This window comes from Erythrolamprus reginae, chromosome 1, assembly GCF_031021105.1.
Source record: "Erythrolamprus reginae isolate rEryReg1 chromosome 1, rEryReg1.hap1, whole genome shotgun sequence".
NCBI classification, from domain to species: domain Eukaryota; kingdom Metazoa; phylum Chordata; class Lepidosauria; order Squamata; family Dipsadidae; genus Erythrolamprus; species Erythrolamprus reginae.
Genome location: NC_091950.1, coordinates 172,637,373 through 172,657,952, shown reverse-complemented (window position 1 = coordinate 172,657,952; position 20,580 = coordinate 172,637,373). Strand labels below are relative to the sequence as shown.

Below are 20,580 nucleotides of genomic sequence, written 5' to 3'. Positions count from 1 at the left end.
GATTTCACAACCTTTTCTATGGCGGTGATTAAGAAATGGCCATTTCTTTTTGCCAGAGACCAGAAGTAAACACTGGAAACAAAGAACTGAGTCCTACGGGATTGGGTGGCATAGAAGACAAACAAACAAACAAACAAACAAACAAACAAACAAACAAACAAACAAACTGTCCTTTTAATTGCTTTGACATTATTTGCACATGACAAGCAATCAAGTGTATCAGTTAAGGCAACAGGTTAGAAACTGGGATACTGTGAGTTCTGTTGGCATGGAACCAACTGAGTGAAATTGGGCCAGTCAGTCTCTCTCAACCCTACAAAGCAGGCAGTGGGAAACCACTTCTAAAAATTGCTGACTCCAGGAGTCAACATAAAATTAAAGGCAGCAATACATAAATAAATGACATAAAATTAGCAAATCAGTTTAATTAAAACAAAGGAACAATCACAGTTGGCTATCAGTGACCATGGAGATAATATACATAACTTAATAAACTATGTATAGATTGGTCTATGTGTTATAAAAATGCTTCAGCTTTGTTGCCTTTTGGAAGGGTGTGGGATATTCCTTAATAAAGTAATTGTCCCAAACCCAACAGCCTTTAAAGAAGAGAAACAAATTCAAATGGAAACTAGTGTGGTTGAAATGCTGGTTGGGGATTCTGTGAACTGTACTTTCGGTATATGAGTAGGGCACAAGGTTGGGGAAACTGACATCACATTTAAAAACTGCTTGCCTTGCTGCTTACATCCCAACTGAATGCATGCCAAGTTCATGCCAAGAGTCCTTCTGTGAGAGAGATGGGCGGTTCTTAAGTACAATAAATAAATCATCACTACCAACAAAGTTGTAAGGAAAATTTTAAACGGTACAGGAAGACGTTATTTGTAATGTTGCAATAAAGCAAGTCGCCCCCACCCATCTTTTTGTGTAACAGTGCTTATGTCAGCCCTCATAGCATGCATGAGATTGCATAAATATTTTTAAACCTCTGCACAACACTTTCAGCAGTAAGATAGCTGACAGATATAACACATTACAAACGGTTGGAAATGAAAAGCTGAAAAGTCTTATTTAATCTTGTACGCTGGGGAAGGAGTAAAACTGGAATTAGGTTTCACGCAACAAGAACAAAATATTTTTCATGGTCTATAGCATAGAATGCTACAAAACCTCAATGTTATGAACTCCTGTTCAAAAAAATTCTGAATACAATCTGAATTTGGAATTCACTCTGAAAGGACATTATTGAATGTCTTAGTAATAGTAGCAATTTCTATACATCCTCAAAGGATTAAGTTCTCTGCACATTACTGTTTCATACAGCTAGTGGCAATGTCTGCATCTTTTACAAGTGATAACTTTTTTGATTTTTGGGGTATTTGTATTGCTTGTAAATATTATATATACTGTATATATACTATATTAAAGCTTCATGTCTTCAAAGGAGACCAGGAAAAAGATAAATCTGGACATAAAGTCAAAATTTGAGTTGACTGAAAAATTAAAATCAGGATTGTCTAGTGCACCATGCCAGATATTATATATATATATAAAAGCTACTACTAAAATTGCTGAAGTTGTGACAAGAAAACAAAAGGGTGCAAAGATACCACTTGATGCTGTAGTATGTAGTAAAGTAATATCTTTGACAATATTCTTGTGGTGTTATGTATATAAAGCAGAGCAATGATAAGTTAATACAATAGCTAACCTCTTGAACGTTAAGTTTCAAAGCCAGTGATGAATGGTGTTGGCAATTTTGTAAATACCATAGAACTGCTGACGAATGAACCTTCAACAAAGCTTTCAATGTGCCAAAGAAGAGAGAACCATTCGGGAAGCCTACAGAAACTAATCAATGATGAATGTCTCATACTGTCACAAATTTACAGTGCCAACAAGATTGACTTCTTCTGACACTCGGTTCCCAAGAGAACTCAAGACATTTGAGCATGAAACAGCAAGAACAGGGCAAAAGATTGGCATGGAGAGGATCTCAACTTTACTTTGTGCTGATGGGTTGCAAAGATTAATATAGTCATAGTTGGCAAGTCGCATTGTCCAAGAATGTCAAAAGGCATCACACATCAACTGCCAGTTACATATTCTAATTCACAGAAGAGGTGGTGTACATCAACACTTTTACAAAGCTGGTTCTCCAGTGTGCCAAAAGTCAGAAGATATCAAAATGAGCCGATCATAATATCTTAACTCTTGGGAATGCTACTGCTCATCCACCAGGAAAAAAACAACAACATAGAACAAAGAAAGCTAAGGGGGAAGAAAATATAATATTCACCATGCAACCCATGGACTAAATAGTAATTTTGACAACTGAAAGACTGTATAGCAGTGCTTCTCAATTATTCTTTGTTATGCCCCCCCCTACAAAGAAAAAAAACATTTTGCAACCCCCCTCCCCAACTATTTGATCTGGGCCCCCATAGAACTTTACTGTTTTGACACGGGGCCAGGGCAGCTTAATCAAGCCAATGTTTTGGGGGGTCACCAACCTGGTCCATAAGCACTGCCTGGCCCATAAGCACCGCCTCTGCTGGGCACTCACAACAAATGATGTGGAAGGAAGCTTTAGGGCAGTGTTTTTCAACCAGTGTGCCGCGGCACACTAGTGTGCCGTGAGACATGGTCAGGTGTGCCGTGGGGAAATTAAACACGGGTCCGCAAACTACCATTCCTGCTAGGATATCCCTTTTGTGTTCATCAAAACAGGCTCAGGTTTCACACTACGTGAGTATAAATACATTTAGAAACTATATTATTAACTATATGTATAATATGTACTGTGTTAGAGTGTCATTTTGGTTGGTGGTGTGCCCCAGGATTTTGTAAATGCAAAAAAGGTGCCACGGCTCAAAAAAGGTTGAAAATCACTGCTTTAGGGTGCCGCTCAAAGGTTTCGCCCAGCTGCAGGGTATGCTACCCCTTGTCCAGAAGCAGGTTTGCCATGTCATTCATGGCTATCCACCGAGAACAAGAAGAACCCATGCAGCTGCCCTTCCCCACCTGGCTGCCTTCTCTTCTGGGCTCGGTACAGCATGAGACTGGGAAAACATTCCCCGTCTGGGGAAATCAATCGAGAGGGATCACGCATGTTCCCCGGGATCATGTATGCCCCCTGGCATTACTCCATGCCTCCCCAGGGGTTGCACCCCACCATTTCAGAAGCACTGCTGTATAGGAGGAATTATGATTGGGACGAAATTATATATATATTTGTATTAACAGAAGAGTGCATGTGTAATTAAGTCATGTGTCCACCAAGCAGCTCAAAATTGTGATATCAAATTTTAGTAAAAAAATGTTAATTTTGGGTGTTTTATCTTCTTTTCAAAATTAGGGATGAAAACACATATCAAGCTCTTGTCAAACAAGACCAAGGTCCATGGGCTTAAAGAAGGTGGGCATCTAACAAAATTTGCTCCCATACTTCCCTTGCTTACACATGCAAAGAGAATCACAGTTGTATCATACAGCTAAATCTTTTTGCCTTTTCTTTGCTGATTTCTACAGCTATACATTCCAGGGCTTTTTAATAAATTGGATAGAATTCTTCAACTGCAGCAGAAAACTGGGACAGATAGAGCAATCTGGGGTCATTGTCAGGTTGTACACAATGCAGGAGTAACGATGGAAAGGGGATATCTTGCTCACATCCTCCACATCCCTCTTCCTGGAAAAAAAAGAGGGAGAAACCTAGGAAAAAACCCAGCTGTCAAACCAGTGATGTTATCTTATCTCTTGGCAGTCCCTTGCAAGTTTCTGAAAAGCAAAGGAGCTGAATGACAAACCCCAAACCTTATGTTACCCTCCCTTGTCCTAAATGGACTTTTATTTTATTATTATAAATAACAACCAATGTGTGTGGTGGCACAGTAGTTAGAATACAGTATTGCAGATTAACTCTGCCCACAGCTCGCAATTCGATCCTGACAGGGCTCAAGATTGACTTAGCCTTCCACCCTTCCGAGGTTGGTAAAATGAGGACTCAGATGGTTGGATGCAATATGCTGACATTGTAAACCAGAGTGCCGTGCAACACTATGGAGCAGTATATAAGTGTAAATGCTATTGCTATTTCAGTTATTAAATTAGTTGCCACCCATCTCACTAAAGGGTGGCCCCTGGAGAGCTTACAAAGAGTCGCCTATCCTTATACCTGATCCATATACCATTATGAAATCCAGTGACCCATGAATTATTCCCCCCCCTATAGATGCATGTTTCTTGGGAAAATATCATAAATGCTTTAACTGAATTTCATTCTGAGCCAACTATGATTCCAAGGTATGTATCAAGTCCTTCATACTCTGGATATGTGAACCTATCAAGAGAACCTCAAGTTTTGACTGCCTTGTTCTGGCTGGAATAGGCTATGAAATTCATGAGTGCTTAAAGTTTTGCAATTTAGGAGAGAACAATCATCCATCTCCAGAGCGGCCTAGCTGGATTTCGAACAGATCTAAATGAGAACAAGTGATTTTGCTGTGAAAAAAGTACTGAAAGCACTCATTAAGGGAATACTTGTTAGACCAGGAAAATAGCTAATTCTTGTCACATAAAATAAAAGTACTGCCAGTTTAAAATTCAAAACCCAAAGCATTTTCTGAGTAAAGAGGAGTGGCTGCTTTCTACAGCTTCCTTGGTACCATCTCTCTTTACCCTCATGTTGTAGCCCTTTGCTTTCTTTAAATTCAGGAGTCCAGCTAATTACTGGCAGGAAGTGGTTTTTTTAATTTCATTGGTATGCAAATTAACAGAAGTAGAAAAATATTCTAAAGAAAATGTTACAATATCCGTCTCCAGCCTGATGGCCAATTAGAAAAAAAATGGTATTTCATTCATGGTGTCTCAAGAGACACTGATGGCAACAAACAGTTCCCTCTTAAATGGCCAAAGTTGAATTTTTCTGGGAGTTGCATCTATTAGGTCTCTCAAAATAAAGCAGGTGCTTTGAATGAGGAAAAACAACATTTCTGATAAAAGAGGTAACAACTTTACTGGTATTTAGGACTATATTACATATACAAAGATATATAAAGGATATTATAAAGTGGAAAGCAGCCAGAACAATACATTATTTAATTTTTATTTATTTATAATCTGCCTTTATTTTTATAAATAATAGGTAGTAAACCATATCCAACACTTTCCTCCTCCTATTTTCCCCAACAACAATCCTGTGAGGTGAATTGGGCTAAGAGAGAGTGACTAGTCCAAGATCATCCTGCTGGATTTCATGGCTAAGGTGGGATTAGAACTCATGGCAGAGGTGGGTTCCTACTGGTTTGAACTGGTTCTATAGAACCAGTAGCGAGAATTTCCTCCCACTTGCTCAATCGGCAGCAATGGCCAGCTGGCCATGCCCCCGAATCGCCTAAGGCACCACCATATTGTTTTTTGCTTCTATGCATGCACAGCAGCTGTTTTTTGCTTCTGAGCATGTGCAGAAGCAGGGGTTTTGGCACTGCGCATGTATGTCCATCACAAAAATGTATACCATCACAAAAATGATGGTAAGTAGTCATCTTTATTTTAAATAAGCCTATTAACTCTAAGAACCCTACAATTTGGCTTTGAGCTATACATATTCTCCACTCCATGTAAAGAAAACATAAAAGTTTAGCAGTAACTCACAAGTGTTCAATGAAGAATCATGTTTAATACATGGTCATTCTCCTCCTATGTTTATTACAAGTTTCATTCACCCACTTAAAAAGGTGTAGAAAATCCCAGTCTTATGATAGTTTTAAATTTCTACTTCAGAAACAAAACAAACAAACAAACAAAAAAACCGAGAAGGAAGCACAGAACAACATAACTGTAAGGAAGATTTTTTTTAAAAAAAAATCAAGGTTTTAGAGTGAAGCAGAAAATAGCTTTGATAATAATTTTCTTGTGTCACATTAAGGCATAATCCTAAACATACTGCAAAAAATAGTAGTTCCCAAATAGTTCTGAATGGCTTTAATGAAATAACAGAAATGTCACCATGAATATTCTATTTTTGCATTAAACACAACTGCATCTTTGAGGCGTATTACTCATTAGAACAGTGTTTTCTGTCATCTACAAAGGGCTTTGTGACACCAAATAGATTAATACATTGATTGTGGTATATCATGCTTTCACACACTATAGCCCACTTCATGCGAAGTAAACAGGAAACACTGGAGATCTATGTGGGCTGAGCTGCTAAAGAGAACAGGCACATACCTTCCAAAAATGAAGAATTTGGCAATGGCTAGGTCATTCATAATGCTGCCAGAAAGACTTGTGGCCCTTTGAGCATATGTCACAGGCCTCATGACATTTTCAAGGCTAAATTTCCCAAACTTTAGGATATACTGTCTATATTCAGATGTGCTTTCTGGAGGCAAGAATTGTAGCTGGCAATCGGAGGGTTGGTAAACAACCTTTCTTGTTGCTACAGCAGCAGCTAGGAATAGTCTGGGATAATATCAAAGCACAGAAGTTATAGCTGCCCAGTTTTAAAAATGGTAGCCCTGAGAAAAAGCCCACTTAGCAGCTGCATTTATTGCATGCCTCACCAGTGCATTGATTGATTGTGCTTGCAAGTGCCTTGAAAAATGTAACTGATGGAACACCATCACTAAAGGGAAGGTGGCTACCTCTGTTAGCCATACATGTTCTTCCAGTCAGTTGTATTGATCTGGACTCTTTATAGGCTGATTAATCTCTTATTACAGAGGCTGGAAACTTGTGGGTCACAAGGGGTTTCTCAACTCAACTCAGCAGCTTTCAATGCCTTGCCCAGTTACAGTACTGATATTCTGAGTAAAATGGCAATGTAGTTGGCAATATGATTTTGAACATGATTTTAAATGACAAATTGGTACTGGAGACAATATAAAGCTCTTGGGATACACACAGTTCACTGATTCACCATGTTCATTGTCCAATTTAGCAGTTTATTACTATGCTGATAATGCTGTCTTTCATCTAATAGCTCCCTTTTCTTTCCATATAGAGTGCACTCAATTTCTTGCAACTTTAATTCATTCTGTAAAAAAGACAGTGAAGTAATGGCTAAAGAATTCTTATTCTAATATATCAAAACTAGCATCTTTACTGATAAAAGCCGCTTGCATTGTTAGAAATCTGCAATCTGTATTTACTCCAGTTTTTTAAAATAGATTGTTGATTGTCAGGTTTATTGGGAGGACTCTTAACTACATTTATTACCAATCTCATTGTTGTGATAATTTGACCCCATTAATCATTTGTGTGTGCTAAATTCTATTTTATCTAAAGCTAATTTTAAACTTAAGAGAAACACATGGATGCAGAGTTATTTATTTAACAATAAATAACTCTCCCAGTTTCTAAGAGCTCTGCAAGGGCATAAGCGCACCACTGTGCCTACAGGCCCTGTCATACTGTCCTCTTTTATTGTTACTTTTTACTTATGTTTTTACAAACTACTACTACCCTATAAATGTTTGACAAATAAATAAATAAATAAATAGAAAAATAAATAAAAATAAAATAAATAAGGCAGACCTAAACGAAGAGGCCTGTGGATAAGGCCTAAGACACACAAGGTTTATTGTGTGGAATGCTATGGCAATTCTTCAGTACCCGGTTACAGAGTTTAATAAGATTTTTTAACTAATTTGGTGTCAGCTCTCCCTCTTGATAATCAAAGGGAAATTATTAAAACTTGAACATACCACTTTGATTTATGTAAAATCCCACAGTAAGATGCACCAGTTATGAAGCCTCATTCAAATTACCAAAATCAAAATTATCAAAATCAAAATTATGAGTCCAAATTAAGACTTTTGGAAACTTAATACTGAAAAGGTAATCTAGTTCTTTCAAGACAGTTAGGCATCCCTCAACTTTAACCTGTGACCCTGTCTGGCTCTTGAAATAAGCCTTGATATATTGTGCACAATACCGGTGCTCATAACTATGCAGTCCCGAAAGTTTAATATTACTAACATTACTACCATACATCAGTCTTCAAGACTCCTGGAAGAACGCTTCTAAAATGTCAATATTCCCATTCCATGAAGAGGTTGGTTACTACTAATCGTGTTTTCTCTTCTGAATCCTTTAGGAAAAAAGGTTTTTCTCTTTCTTTCCCTCTCTTTCTCTCCCTCCTCCCCCTCTTCGTTTCATTAATAACCACGTTATTTCACAATAACTGCAAACAGCGTCAATTCCAGCTTTCATTTCTCAGCTGAGGGGAAAGCGGGATCGCGGCTTTAAAAAATTGCCGTTCGGTCGGAGGAGCGCAATGCCTTTTTCCACAGGAATGAGCTCGCCCCCGCCCTCTTCCCAAAATAATAATAAAAAAACAAGTCTGTGGAAGAAGGCAACGCTGACTCCTGAGTAAGCCCAGCGGTCGGAAGACTTGGGGACACCCGGGACCTCTTCTCCCCCTCTCCAATCTTTGGGGTGGGAAAGAGGCAGACGAGAAAAAAAAAAGGGGGGGGGGGGATGAACCGGGAACGGGGCAGGCGAAGGAAACCTCCGAAGAACCGCGACGCGCGCAAACAGGCAGAGAAGGAGAAAACGAAGCCGCCGGCGCCGCGGGCTCTTCCTTCCGCATCGGGGCGGGCGAGCGAGAGGGAGGAGCCGGGAAGGCAGCGCGTTGCTCCTGCCGGCCTCCAGGAGGGACCAACAAGGAGGAGGTGAGTTTCCCCCTCTGGGTGGGGTAAGGAGCCGGCCGGGGCCGCGCGAGAGTCAAGCAGGGCGAGAAGGAAGGGAGGGGGGGGGGCGGCAGACGGGAGCGCTCGGTGCGTGCTTGCCACCTCGGCGCCCGCAGGTCGGAAGAGGAGGTGGAAGGCGGAGGGCCTAACGAGCTAGGCTTAGCTTGGGCAGCCCGGTCGCCTCTTCTCCAGAAAGAAAAAAAAAAGGCGAGCTGCGACGTAGCGCGGTTCCTCTGCACAGGCAGCGGAGGTTGCTTGAGTTCCTGGCTCAGGAGCGGTCGCCCATCGCGCCTGCGTGTGAAAGAAAGAGACTACATACACTTGCGGGAGGGGGGGGGAGTGTTTATTTGGGGGGGGGAATCATCTGCCAAGCTTGCAAACTACTCAACCTTTACGGGTTTCGTTTTCTTAACCGGCCCAGCAGCGGCCTCTGGCATGGCGGCTTGTAGGCAAGCCTCTCCGTTTTTTCCTTTCGCCCATTCTGACCTTCTCTTAAAGGGGGCTTGCCTCGGCGGCTCAGACGTCCTCCCACACAGCGCCGCGGTCCAGGCGACGCTCTCTCTCACACACTGTGTTTGTGTGTGTATATGAGTAAGAGAGAGGTGGGGGAGTTACAAAGGGTCCCGAGTGCTCTTTCGAGCTAGGTTTGGGTTTCTCGCAGGCGTTTCGAGGCAAATGTCATTCCGCAGTCGTCAGGAAAACAACCCAAACTCCAAGGAGTTCGGCGGCGTATAAATCCCATTAATAAATAATAAATAAATAATAGATCACTCAAGAGAGCGCCCGGGGGGGGGGACTCTTCGCTTGAACTCTGAGCTGCACAGGTTTCCCTTTTCTCAGAAAAAGAATTCTCCTGTTCGAGTGCAGAGGGCCCGTCCTTCGTTTCCACGCCGAAGTTATAAGAGGATGCGAACTGAAGCGGCTCGTTTGGAAACCAAAAGCGCTGCGAAAACGACCCGCGCGGGGATTTTTTTTTTAAAACGAGGGGTCCTTGATACCTTGAATAGAATTGTTCTTAAAAAAAATATTTTAAAAGGCATCATAGACCCGCTGTTTTCCTACCGAAAGTGACTCCCGGCTGTTGAGGAAAAAAAAAATCCCTTTCCTATACTAACCAGGCAAGGGGAATTAATGCTGAACCATTCAATAGCAAAGCCTCTTGCCCTAGGTGCAAAAAGGTCTCAGCTTATTCTGTGGCATCTGTGGAAATGTTAAGAGGATTTGACACCAGGCCCCAGTTTTTCAAGATCCTAAGGCCAGACTTTCTTAAACTGGTGCCCTTTAGAATTATTGGATGACCATGCCCATCATTCCCAGCCCACCATGCCAGAGGGTTTTGTAGATGGGAATTGTAGTCTATGCGGGAGAGGGCCCGGACTGGAGAAAGCTAAAGGAGTAGGATGAACAGGATTGGCCTGGATGGTTGCGCATGCTGAGCCGCTACAAGAGAGGTTACTCTTCAAAGCACTCTTAAATCCGCCTTTCTGATCAGCCCCATTACGTTTTGTGGCTTTCTAAGTTATGTGGAATCATCAGTTATTTTAGCGCTGCCAGTGATAATTTCTCCATTTGTGGAAGCAGGGCAGGAGTCTTTAACTTTTATGGCCTGAACGCAGGGTGAAAATGAAGAGGGTGTGGGAAGACCGTGGCCATCATGAAAGAAACTGCTTATTCAGAAAATGCCTGCTATAGTGATATGGACATCCATTAAAAAAGGTGCAGTGTAAAGCCTTAATCAGGGCTGGAATTGCTGTGTAATCTATAGCTTGCTGATGGGTGATTTCTTGGATAAGCCACAATGGGTTTACTGAAACAACCTCAAATCCAAATCAAAGTTCACATTATAGTTTAAGATGAGGTATGATCCAGCCAATGTCTTTTTGCATAACTGCTCAGTAGTAGTAGACTCTGAGCACTTGCATAAATGATTTTTTAAATGGCAGACTCTAATGTGTTTTGGTAGGAGAGTTGAACAAATTCAGCTTTTTGTCAATCGTGAAATGTTTTGCTGATTTGCAACTCTGTACGCGTTTTAACGGTGCAATAAAGCCAATGAAGACAAATTGTGAAGTAGAAGATTAAAAGTTAACAGATAATAAAATTATCCATTATGATGTGCCAATTCTCAGTTCAGTCATTTCTGATTCAGGGCTTTTATGTTGCCTCCCATGTTAATATTTGTGAAGGGAGAGATAGATATATTTGTCTCTCTATATATATATATGTCTGTGTGTGTGTATATGTGTGTGTGTGTGTGTGTGTGTGTGTATGTTAAAAATATAAAGCATTCAGGCCTGTTCTTTCAAGATTACTGATAATTGTGCACATTATTTTGAAATAAAGATAGGAAATGCCCTTCCGTAATACATCTTAAGACATGAAAGAAATGATCCTTAAAGGGAGATTTCAAAGAGGCTGGAGAACCGAAAGGAAGTAGATAGTAATATTAAGGGCCCTTTAATATCCTAATAAGTGTAGACAGAAATAGAATTGCAACATTTGCCCATCAATACATTCCTGGAAAACCTGAAATGTGCCAATCAGTCTGAAGGCTGCAAAACTCTGGGACAACTAGAAATAAAGGAAAAGATCCTTACTGTGGTTTTATTTACTTGTATTCCACCTTTATGACTTCTACAAACAATTGAAAGCAGTGAACATATCCAACACATCTTCCTCCTGCATTCACAACAAGAAGAAGAACTCTTTGAGGTGGATTGGTTTCAAAGAGAGTGATTAGCCCAAAGTCACTAGCTGGCTTTCATGGCTAAGGCAAGACTTGAACTCACAGTCTCCAGTTTTCTAGCCTGGTACCTTAACCACTAGGCAGAACTGGCTCAGTTGTTTAGACTTGTGTATGATAGCTACAGCTATACTATTTCTTTGAAAATTTGTATGAATAAGACCTTATTTATACTTGAAATTCTCTAGGATTTTTTCCCCCTGTGGAACAAAGTCTGAATATTATTCCAGTTTGAGAATTAGTGATTTTTCATCTATAGATTGATTTCTCTAAAAAAGAACCCAACAAAAAAGAAGATGTGGGGAAGCAGCGTATAAAAATATGCTATGTTATATTTTATGGAATTAAGACTAATTACTAATCTTAAATGATATATTGTAAATGTAATACAGTAGTTATATGTTTTGGGCCTTAAAATTCATTATGGAAAAAAGATATACTCATTGATATCTTTAATTTTTCCCCTTTAAACCTTAACACATACACTCCTTATTAATGCCCGGATTGATGTGAAATTCAACTTGATCATTTTAGGAAATGATGAGGAAGAGACTTGAGGCTAGCAAAGTTTTCTGCTGATGTTCAGGAATATTATATGATATGCTGGAGCAGCTAGGCGTAGCTACAGACCTGCCCAACCCATGGTTAAGTCATATGACAATTATATTATCAACACACCAGTGATGGTTTCTAAATCCCATTACTACTGGTTTGCGCATGCAATGCTGTGCATGCACAGAAGCATCCGGGGCGGGTGGTCAGAGCCTCCTTCTGCCACTGCTCGTAAAACTAAGGTATCGGTAGCAACTCACCACTGCAATAAAGACATGTTATTAAGGTTTATTTAATATTTATAAAGTGGAACTTTCATTTATGTTGTTTATGTATATTACAAAGTTATCTTGCTGTATAAACAAAAATTAACTATACAAATCTAAGATTGTTGCATTTAGGTTCGTACGTACAGTCTTTTTGCATTTTAGTATGTACGTACTGGATAGGAGACCGATACTAAATGGAAAAAAACCCTCTTAAAATGGATCCATATTGTGGGAGTGTTTCCGTTTCTAGTGAGTGATATTTGGCAAGTGTGTGCAGATCTGTTAGCACATAACACTGTGACAATAGGAATAGCAGACTGGAGGGAAATATTTGAGGTGTAAATGTATGCACTTTCTTTGAAGGAAGAAGGGTGGCTTTTGAAAGTTTCTATGCTGTGCATAAATAGTTCTTGGATGCTAACCATACATTGTTGGTTTAAAACTTAGTACGGTGGTCAGGAATAAAAGAAGCAAGATTCCAGTCTGGTGTACTACAGTGGCTTGGTATAATTCAATAGAGCTGTTTTATTGGGCTCTATTAAACTGGCTAAGCTTTAAGATTTTAGTCATGACAGGAGTTTCAAATAAAAATCCATATGTAAAGTGCAATATTGAATTTTAATTACAGCTTTCAAGACATGAAGTGGAATAAATTCTCCCAATTCTTTTTTCTAATGTACATTTCTATTCTCAGAAATTTAAGCCTGATAAAAAAGCTGTGTGAGCAGGAGAAAGTATATTTTGACATGTCAGTATAATCTTAGCTAGTTTTGAAAAACATGATGTGAACAAATTTAGATAGAAATGTTTATCTTAGATTTATGTTCCATCTCAATTCAATTTAAAATTTTAACTTTATTATTCCCAGCCTGGACATTTCTGATGTTGGTGAAAATTCTTGTGCAGATACATTTTTGCATAGATACATTTTCTTTGTTTTGGATATTTCAATAATTCGGATTGTAAAACTAAGAGGCTTAATTATTTTTTTTAATTTAACCATAATAGTCACAGAGTCATTGCTTAAAGTCTATAGTAGTTTAGAATGATATATTTTAAAAATGAGACTTTGTAAGAAAATAATGTTAAGCTGGATAGAAATAGTCAGGATGAGAAGCTAGAGTTACTGCCAACATTACTGCCATGGCCTTTGGTATATCTGTTCTTGGTAGACATCTTGCAACCTAACATATTTTTGAGAGAATAGTACTGTTTCATATTTAATCTATTGATGAGTTCGTTAGCCCTCAATCCAGAGATGTTTCATATTTGTGTCCTAGTTGATTTGCTTTATTTAAAGAGCATTTACTTATTTAATATTTAAAACCTTGAATAGTTTTAGGATAACTGAAGGAATGATTGGTGGAAAAAAATTCTTCTTGCCTATTGGATGAAGCCCATTTGCTTGTCCCAACATAATAAATTTGCATAATTAGGTTTGGAAGGATAATTTTGATAGTTAAAGTTAGATCTGGAATTCCATTTCCAAAAGGGAACAAATATCATACATATGATTTTTAAAATGGAAAATGTAGAATTGAAAGGAAAAATAAATGACAAAGCATCATAAAATGTATACGTACGCATATGTAATATAAAGAAGACATAAAAATATTTTAAACATCTGTATTCCACTTTTAGATCAGGGGTGAAATTCAACAGGTTCTGACAGGTTCTGGAGAATCAGTAGCTGAAATTTCATGTAGATCGGAGAACTGGCAAATACCACCTCTGGCTGACCCCAGGAGTGGGGAGGGGATGGGTATTTTGCAGTTTCCTTCTCTTGGACTGGGGTGGGAATGGAGATTTTCCCCTGCCACTCCCACCAAGCCACGCCCACAGAACTGGTAGGAAAAAATGTTGAATTTCACCCCTGATTTAGATATCTAATGATTTGTAAAGACAGAAGTAATTGATTATAAAAAAATGCTGATAGTATTAACAAATGCTTTTGCAATATCACCAATTGATAAAATATTTGAACAATTTACATTGCTGTTGAATGGTTCTGGTGTAGTTATGTTTTCAAGTATGGGCAAATATTAAAAATAAATCTCATCCACCATCTATTCTCATTTTCTCTTTTGTATTCATACATATTTGATTACATGTAACAACTTAGTGCATTTGTTGGCATGAACACAATTTCATACTTGCACCTACTACCATCAATGCTCTGATCAGCAAAGTATGACTCAGTTCTTTCCATTTTAGAATCTTTTATGCTTTAAAAGCATAAAAGCAGCACGATAAATGGAATGTATATCTAATTGACTGGAGTTTGGTGATTGTAGAACACAGAAATTGGCAGAAGACAAGGTTTACTATCTAGGAAAACCTATTGGGCATGTCTAATGCATGTCTAGAAAAAGTACAAAGCACAAGCTATTTTCACATCTGGGAACTGCTATGAAAATCAATTCTTGTATTATAATAGTGAGTATTTTTTCCTAGTACTAACAGCCCTATGTGACAAATATTACTTACTAATAAAAAGTGAGCGAACTTGGTTCCCTTTGAACCTTGATAGATCAGAGGCAGTTCAACAGCCAAGAATATATTCTTTTAAAGTAGCATCCATTCCAAAATGTGTCACTTAAGCAAGCAATTATTTAAATGTGGCACTCAGTCTTTTTCAGTAGAAATGAGTAGTATTCTGTAGAAATAAGTAGATATTGTTGAAGAAAGTATTCTTGTGTCCAATTTTTATTGGACAATTTTATTGTCGGAAAGTGTTCCCATTTAAAGTTGTGTCTAAATGAAATGAATGTAACTCGCGAGAATCTAATATTGAGCCTAGGTGAAGATTTTATGCTCTGCAGTATTATTTGCTTAAAATGTCCTAGCGGCCTGAATTTGAGATGTTATATAATAGCAATAATTATAATTTAAAATAATAATATGTAGACAATTGTTCATATAGTGACCATTCGAAGTTAACAGTGGCACTAAAACTAGTGACTTAAGACAGATGTTTACATTTATGACTGTATGGTCATATCCCCATGGTCACATGATCAAAATTTGGGTGCTTGGCAACTGGTATGTATTTATGACAATTTGAACAAATGTGATACCATTTGTACAAATGTGATACAATTATGACAATTGTACAAATGTGATTCACTTAAGAACTGCTATGATTTGCTTAACAACTGTGACAAAAGGTTGTAAAATGGGACAAAATTCACTTAACAGCTGCCTTGCTTAGCAGTAGAAATTGGGGCTCAATTGTGGTTGTAAGTCAACTACATTTAAGAGAAATGAATATTAGAAGTCAGGCAGGATTGGTTCTTAATAAATTCCCATATAAGAATTAGTGGGTATCTCAAATTAGATTTACAGCTGAATGCCACACTATTTTGGAGGATAAATGCATTGGAGAATTGACTTCAACTGCTAACTCTTTCCATAATGATTTGTCCTCCTTTGTGATGAATTGGACCAAGTGTTTCAAGGTAATATTTTAATCAGAAATGTTGATTATTTATGGTTTGGTTTGATTTGATTTGATTTGATTTGATTTGAATGCTGCCCATCTCCGAAGACTCGGAGCGGCTCACAACAGCAATACAAAATACAAATCCAATGATTAAAAAGCAGAACAGTTAAAAAACCTTGATTTAAAAAACAATCATACAACCCAATAAACCATACATAAAATGGAGCAGCCGAAGAGAATCAATTTCTCCATGCCTAGTGGCAAAGGTGGGTTTTTAAGAGTTTGCAAAAGGCAAGGAGGGTGGGGCAGTCCTAACCTCCAGGGGGAGTTGATTCCAGAGTGTTGGGGCTGCCACAGAGAAGGTTCTTCCCCTGGGTCCCACCAGACAGCATTGTTTTGTGAGACCCAATCGGTCGCTGGGATTCATGCGGTAGAAGGCAGGCCCGGAGATATTCTGGTCCGATGCCATGAAGGGCTTTATAGGTCATAAGCAACCCTTTGAATTGTGACCGGAAACTGATCGGCAACCAATGCAGACTGCGGTTGGTGTGACATGGGCATATCTGGGAAAACCTATGATTGGTCTCGCAGCTGCATTCTGCATGATCTGAAGTTTCCGAACACGCTTCAAAGGTAGCCCCATGTAGAGAGTGTTACAGTAGTCGGACTTCGAGGTGATGAGGGCATGAGTGACTGTGAGCAGTGACTTGCGGTCCAGGTAGGGCCACAACTAGTGCACCAGGCGAACCTGGCCAAACGCCCTCCTCACCACAGCCAAAAGATGGTTCTCTAATGTTAGCGGTGGATTGAGGAGGACGCCCAAATTGCGGACCCTCTCTGAGGACTCCCAAGTTGCGGTCCCTCTTTATTGCAAAGCAGGCTTTCCCTCTAGTGCTTTTTAATATCATGGTTAAACAGGAACTGTGGGTCTCAATATGCAATGGATATGTTCCTTCCCAAGACAAAAACCCCAAGCCTTTAGTATTCTGATTATGTTCCTGGGATTCTTATGAATATCATCATCCTTGTGACAAAGTCGTAGTATATCTACTTGGCCAAGAAAGAAAAAGACCAAATTACTGGAATATGAAAAGGAAGCTTGCTATTTCATCATCTGGTCAAAGTCTGTATTTTCATATATATTTTTTAATATTTTTATCCCGACTGTATTATTTTTATACATAACTCAAGGGAGAAAACATACCCAATACTCCTTTCTCCTCCAATCCAATTTTCCCCACAAAAAACAACCCCATGAGGTGATTTGGGGTGAAAAAGAGTGACTGGCCCAAAATCACCCAGCTAGGTTTCATGCCTAAACCAGGGTTAGAACTCATAGTCTCCTGATTTCTAGCGTGGTGCATTAACTATTAGACTACACTGGTCTAGTCTTATAAGATAGAAACATAGAAACATAGAAGTCTGACGGCAGAAAAAGACCTCATGGTCCATCTAGTCTGCCCTTATACTATTTCCTGTATTTTATCTTACGATGGATATATGTTTATCCCAGGCATGTTTAAATTCAGTTACTGTGGATTTATCTACCTGAAGTTTGTTCCAAGGATCTACTGCTCTTTCAGTAAAATAATATTTTCTCATGATCTTCAAAAGACCCATGTACCCCTAACAATTATTTTTTAATAATTTGAGGTTAAAGACATTAAATTACGATGGAAGAAGCTGGTTCTCATTAGTGTCCAGATTTTTAACATAGGGCCTCTAAAAAACAATAAAGTATTCAGGAGTATTGGTGCTTCAGTAGATAAATCTCCAAGCACACATCTTAAAAATACACCTTAACCATATTGCTTAAGATGAGATGTGAAAGTAAAAATAAATGTGTGAATATCCAACAGACTTACACGGAGTGCTTCACAATTTAAACACTGCATCTTTTGAGTTCTGTCCTGAAAATCCAGCTCTAAATGTCTGTGATGCATATATTTCTTATATGATGGGGGGAAAAGAAATATACTAAACTTTTAGCCCAGAGTCTTCAAAATTTCTCAGCTTTATGTTAATGCAATGATTTGTCCAAATCCACCTTTTAACTTCCCAACTATTGTATAACAGCTATATTGATTTCCCTCCCTAGAGAAACTGAATATGAGAGAACAGTTTGCTCAAGGCCACCCACTGCATGTCTGAATTTAGCCAGTCAACTCAATTTTCCAGCTTTCCTAGCCCAAAGGTTTTGTGGGACCTCACCAGGGACTTTATAGGAAGATTTAAAGCAACATTGGTTTGCTGTTCTGACCCAGTAACATATAAGATCTTAAATTAATATCCTTCAACACACTCTGGTTTGTGTGGTTTGTTTTATTTGCTTTATGTACTCTGGAGTTAGGTGCCCCAGGGGGAAATCTTAACCATATTTTTGTGAATACAAAAAGCTTGAGGTCTCTCTAGTAAAAACTTCCAGAAAATTTGCTGTTGACCTTGGTTGTCTACTGGACTGCAATTTAATATATGGTGACCTTCTCATTCCAACCTTGCACATAGTTTAAGGTAAATCAGAGTTTTCCCAAATAAACAATTACATGATCTTTCAGCTTAACAAGAACAATTTCCTGTCTTGATCTTACTCTTAACCTCCCTCCTCCCCACTAGAGGAACAAAAATGCTTCTGTTGTCATAAATTCCTTTTGTTTTGGATATGATTTATAGTCATACGTTACATGGCCATATCACTATTGCTGACAGTGCTCAAAAAATTAGTCTCACTTCTGCATAAAACTCTTACCTTTCTTTTAAATATAATCTATTGTCTTATAAAACAGATGGTTATGTTAGATGTTTTAACTGCAAAAAACGTCAAATCAGAAGGCTGCGCTTAAACATTAAATATTTCATAATTGGGCTGGACATATGAAAATGAAATTGTTGATGAATTGAATCATTCACTTCTAAGATTATGCGATAAATAATTTATAGCAGTAATTAAATATCAAATATATACTTCTTAGAAATATGTATAAAGTAGCATACTTAATATATGCTTAATGTTAGTTCCAAAGAATGGCAGATTTGTTAGTTTTTATAACACATTTTATGATAGAGATAATCCAGATTTTAGGATTCCTCTTTTCTAAAAGCAGAGAAGGCTGCAAGAGGTTATAAGAACAATCCAGCAAGCTCCCCCCCCCCCCCCCCATTAGTATTCTGGGAAAATAAAAAATAAAACACTGCTGGGAGAAATTTTTGAAGTTCCAAAACAATGTTCTAGAAATGGCCTAAAAAAAAAGTCTTGAAAATTACTCAGTAGTCCACTTCCTTTCAGGAAATGATTTTTTATTGACAATCAGCAATTAAAGTACAGTATATGCATATTCAATGACATCTAATCTAAACCATGATTTAATCAGAAAAAATTAAATGTAAATCATGATATCTTGATGGAAACTCTGACACATATATATGTGTATGTGAAGCATGTACAAAAGTGGTAGAGTTTGCATTGTAGTATTTGAATGCACTTTGTGTAATTGGTCAACCCCCAAAACCCTTGTGTTCAAGTTTAAAATATATTTTATCTTCCTTTAAATTAACAGTATATTTTTTTCTGATTCAAGGAGCAGGTACAGACCAAGCAAAACAGCTGACTTCAAAATTAAGTTTTAAAACTTTTTCAGAAGCTAGAGTTTGTAAATGTGTCTTTTAAAAACAGTGTTTCCCCATGAGATATCAAGAAAAGTCTATATAGCTACAGTTTGTGTGATATATATTGGGGTTAGTTAGGATATAATAACATAATGCTATGTGGACAAGCTGTGTGCTCTTAGGCTGTCTCCTCCTACACATTATCTGATTTCAGTTCCCAAACCGTATTTTATTTTTACTTATCAACTGGAACCAGACTGCTAATTTATCAGATGTTGTAAATAGGCCTGTTGCACTCGGGGATAAAAACATTATGCGAACTAAAGAAACTAAAGATGGTACATCTACATCAGGGATAGAAAGCCTTTGGAAACAAGGGCCATTGGAGGTATTTACACAGAATAAATTGGGTTACATTACTGAACGTACTTAGAATTGGAATTTGGGCATTGCCTTGAGGTCTTATTTTAACTCTAATATATTAGAGCTTACACTCTGTTTTAGTATATTTTCCACTTCAACTGACCTTTAGTTATGATTTTATTATTTTACGCCTCCTGGAGTTGTAAGAGAATGAGGCAGTCTTACAAATTTAATAAATAATCCAAAAGTGCCATAACCTTTTAGAGTGGGCTCTAAGTGTCACAAAAAGAGGACTAGATAACACATCCTTCATATGGATGAATCCTAATTAGTTTTGTGGGAAGAAATATCCATCTGGTTTAGTTCCATGCCAGGAGAAAGACACTGGAAACATGGAGGCTAATTGAAAAGATGGTTTATTGATGAAGCAGAACCACATGGGTTCTGGACAGCTGACATGGATTCTTGGGCTTTGCACTTGAACTTCCCTGTGCAAAAAACATGTATTCTATTGGCTCTTGTCAGATTCCCATGGGGCCATGTAGAGGTTATGTAGGGGTCATAGCTGGCCCTATAGGCAAAGTACAAGGGTCGCCCAGAAAGTAATGCACCACATTTTTTCTTCAACAATTATTTATTGAACACATTGAAATTTACACACAAGAAAGAATTATGTTTTTTCTACACTCTCTATTTTTTCATGTAATCTCCATCCCGTTATATGTCCTTCCTCCAGCGAGACACAAGGGCGTGTATGCTCTGTCGGTACTATTCCTTGTTTTGGTCATGAGGCATTTCTGCACTGTAATGGCCTCACCCCCTATGCCCAGTGACTAAACATATTTCTGTCGACTGCAGATTTTCCATAAACTGTACACAAATGTTTGTGAATGTTCCCGACAGTTT

At 38.4% G+C, this 20,580-nt stretch overlaps 1 protein-coding gene across 4 annotated transcripts in view; it reads left to right on the top strand.

Annotated features, from left to right (window-relative positions):
- The first annotated feature begins 8,240 nt into the window (after positions 1-8,240).
- GTDC1 (glycosyltransferase like domain containing 1) overlaps positions 8,241-20,580 on the top strand; it is a 322,348-nt gene continuing 310,008 nt past the window's right edge. For all 4 annotated transcript variants that reach the window (XM_070731487.1, XM_070731486.1, XM_070731479.1 and 1 more), the window contains exon 1: positions 8,241-8,684. The gene's annotated coding sequence lies outside the window, so the exon portion shown is untranslated. The remainder of the gene's footprint in view (positions 8,685-20,580) is intronic.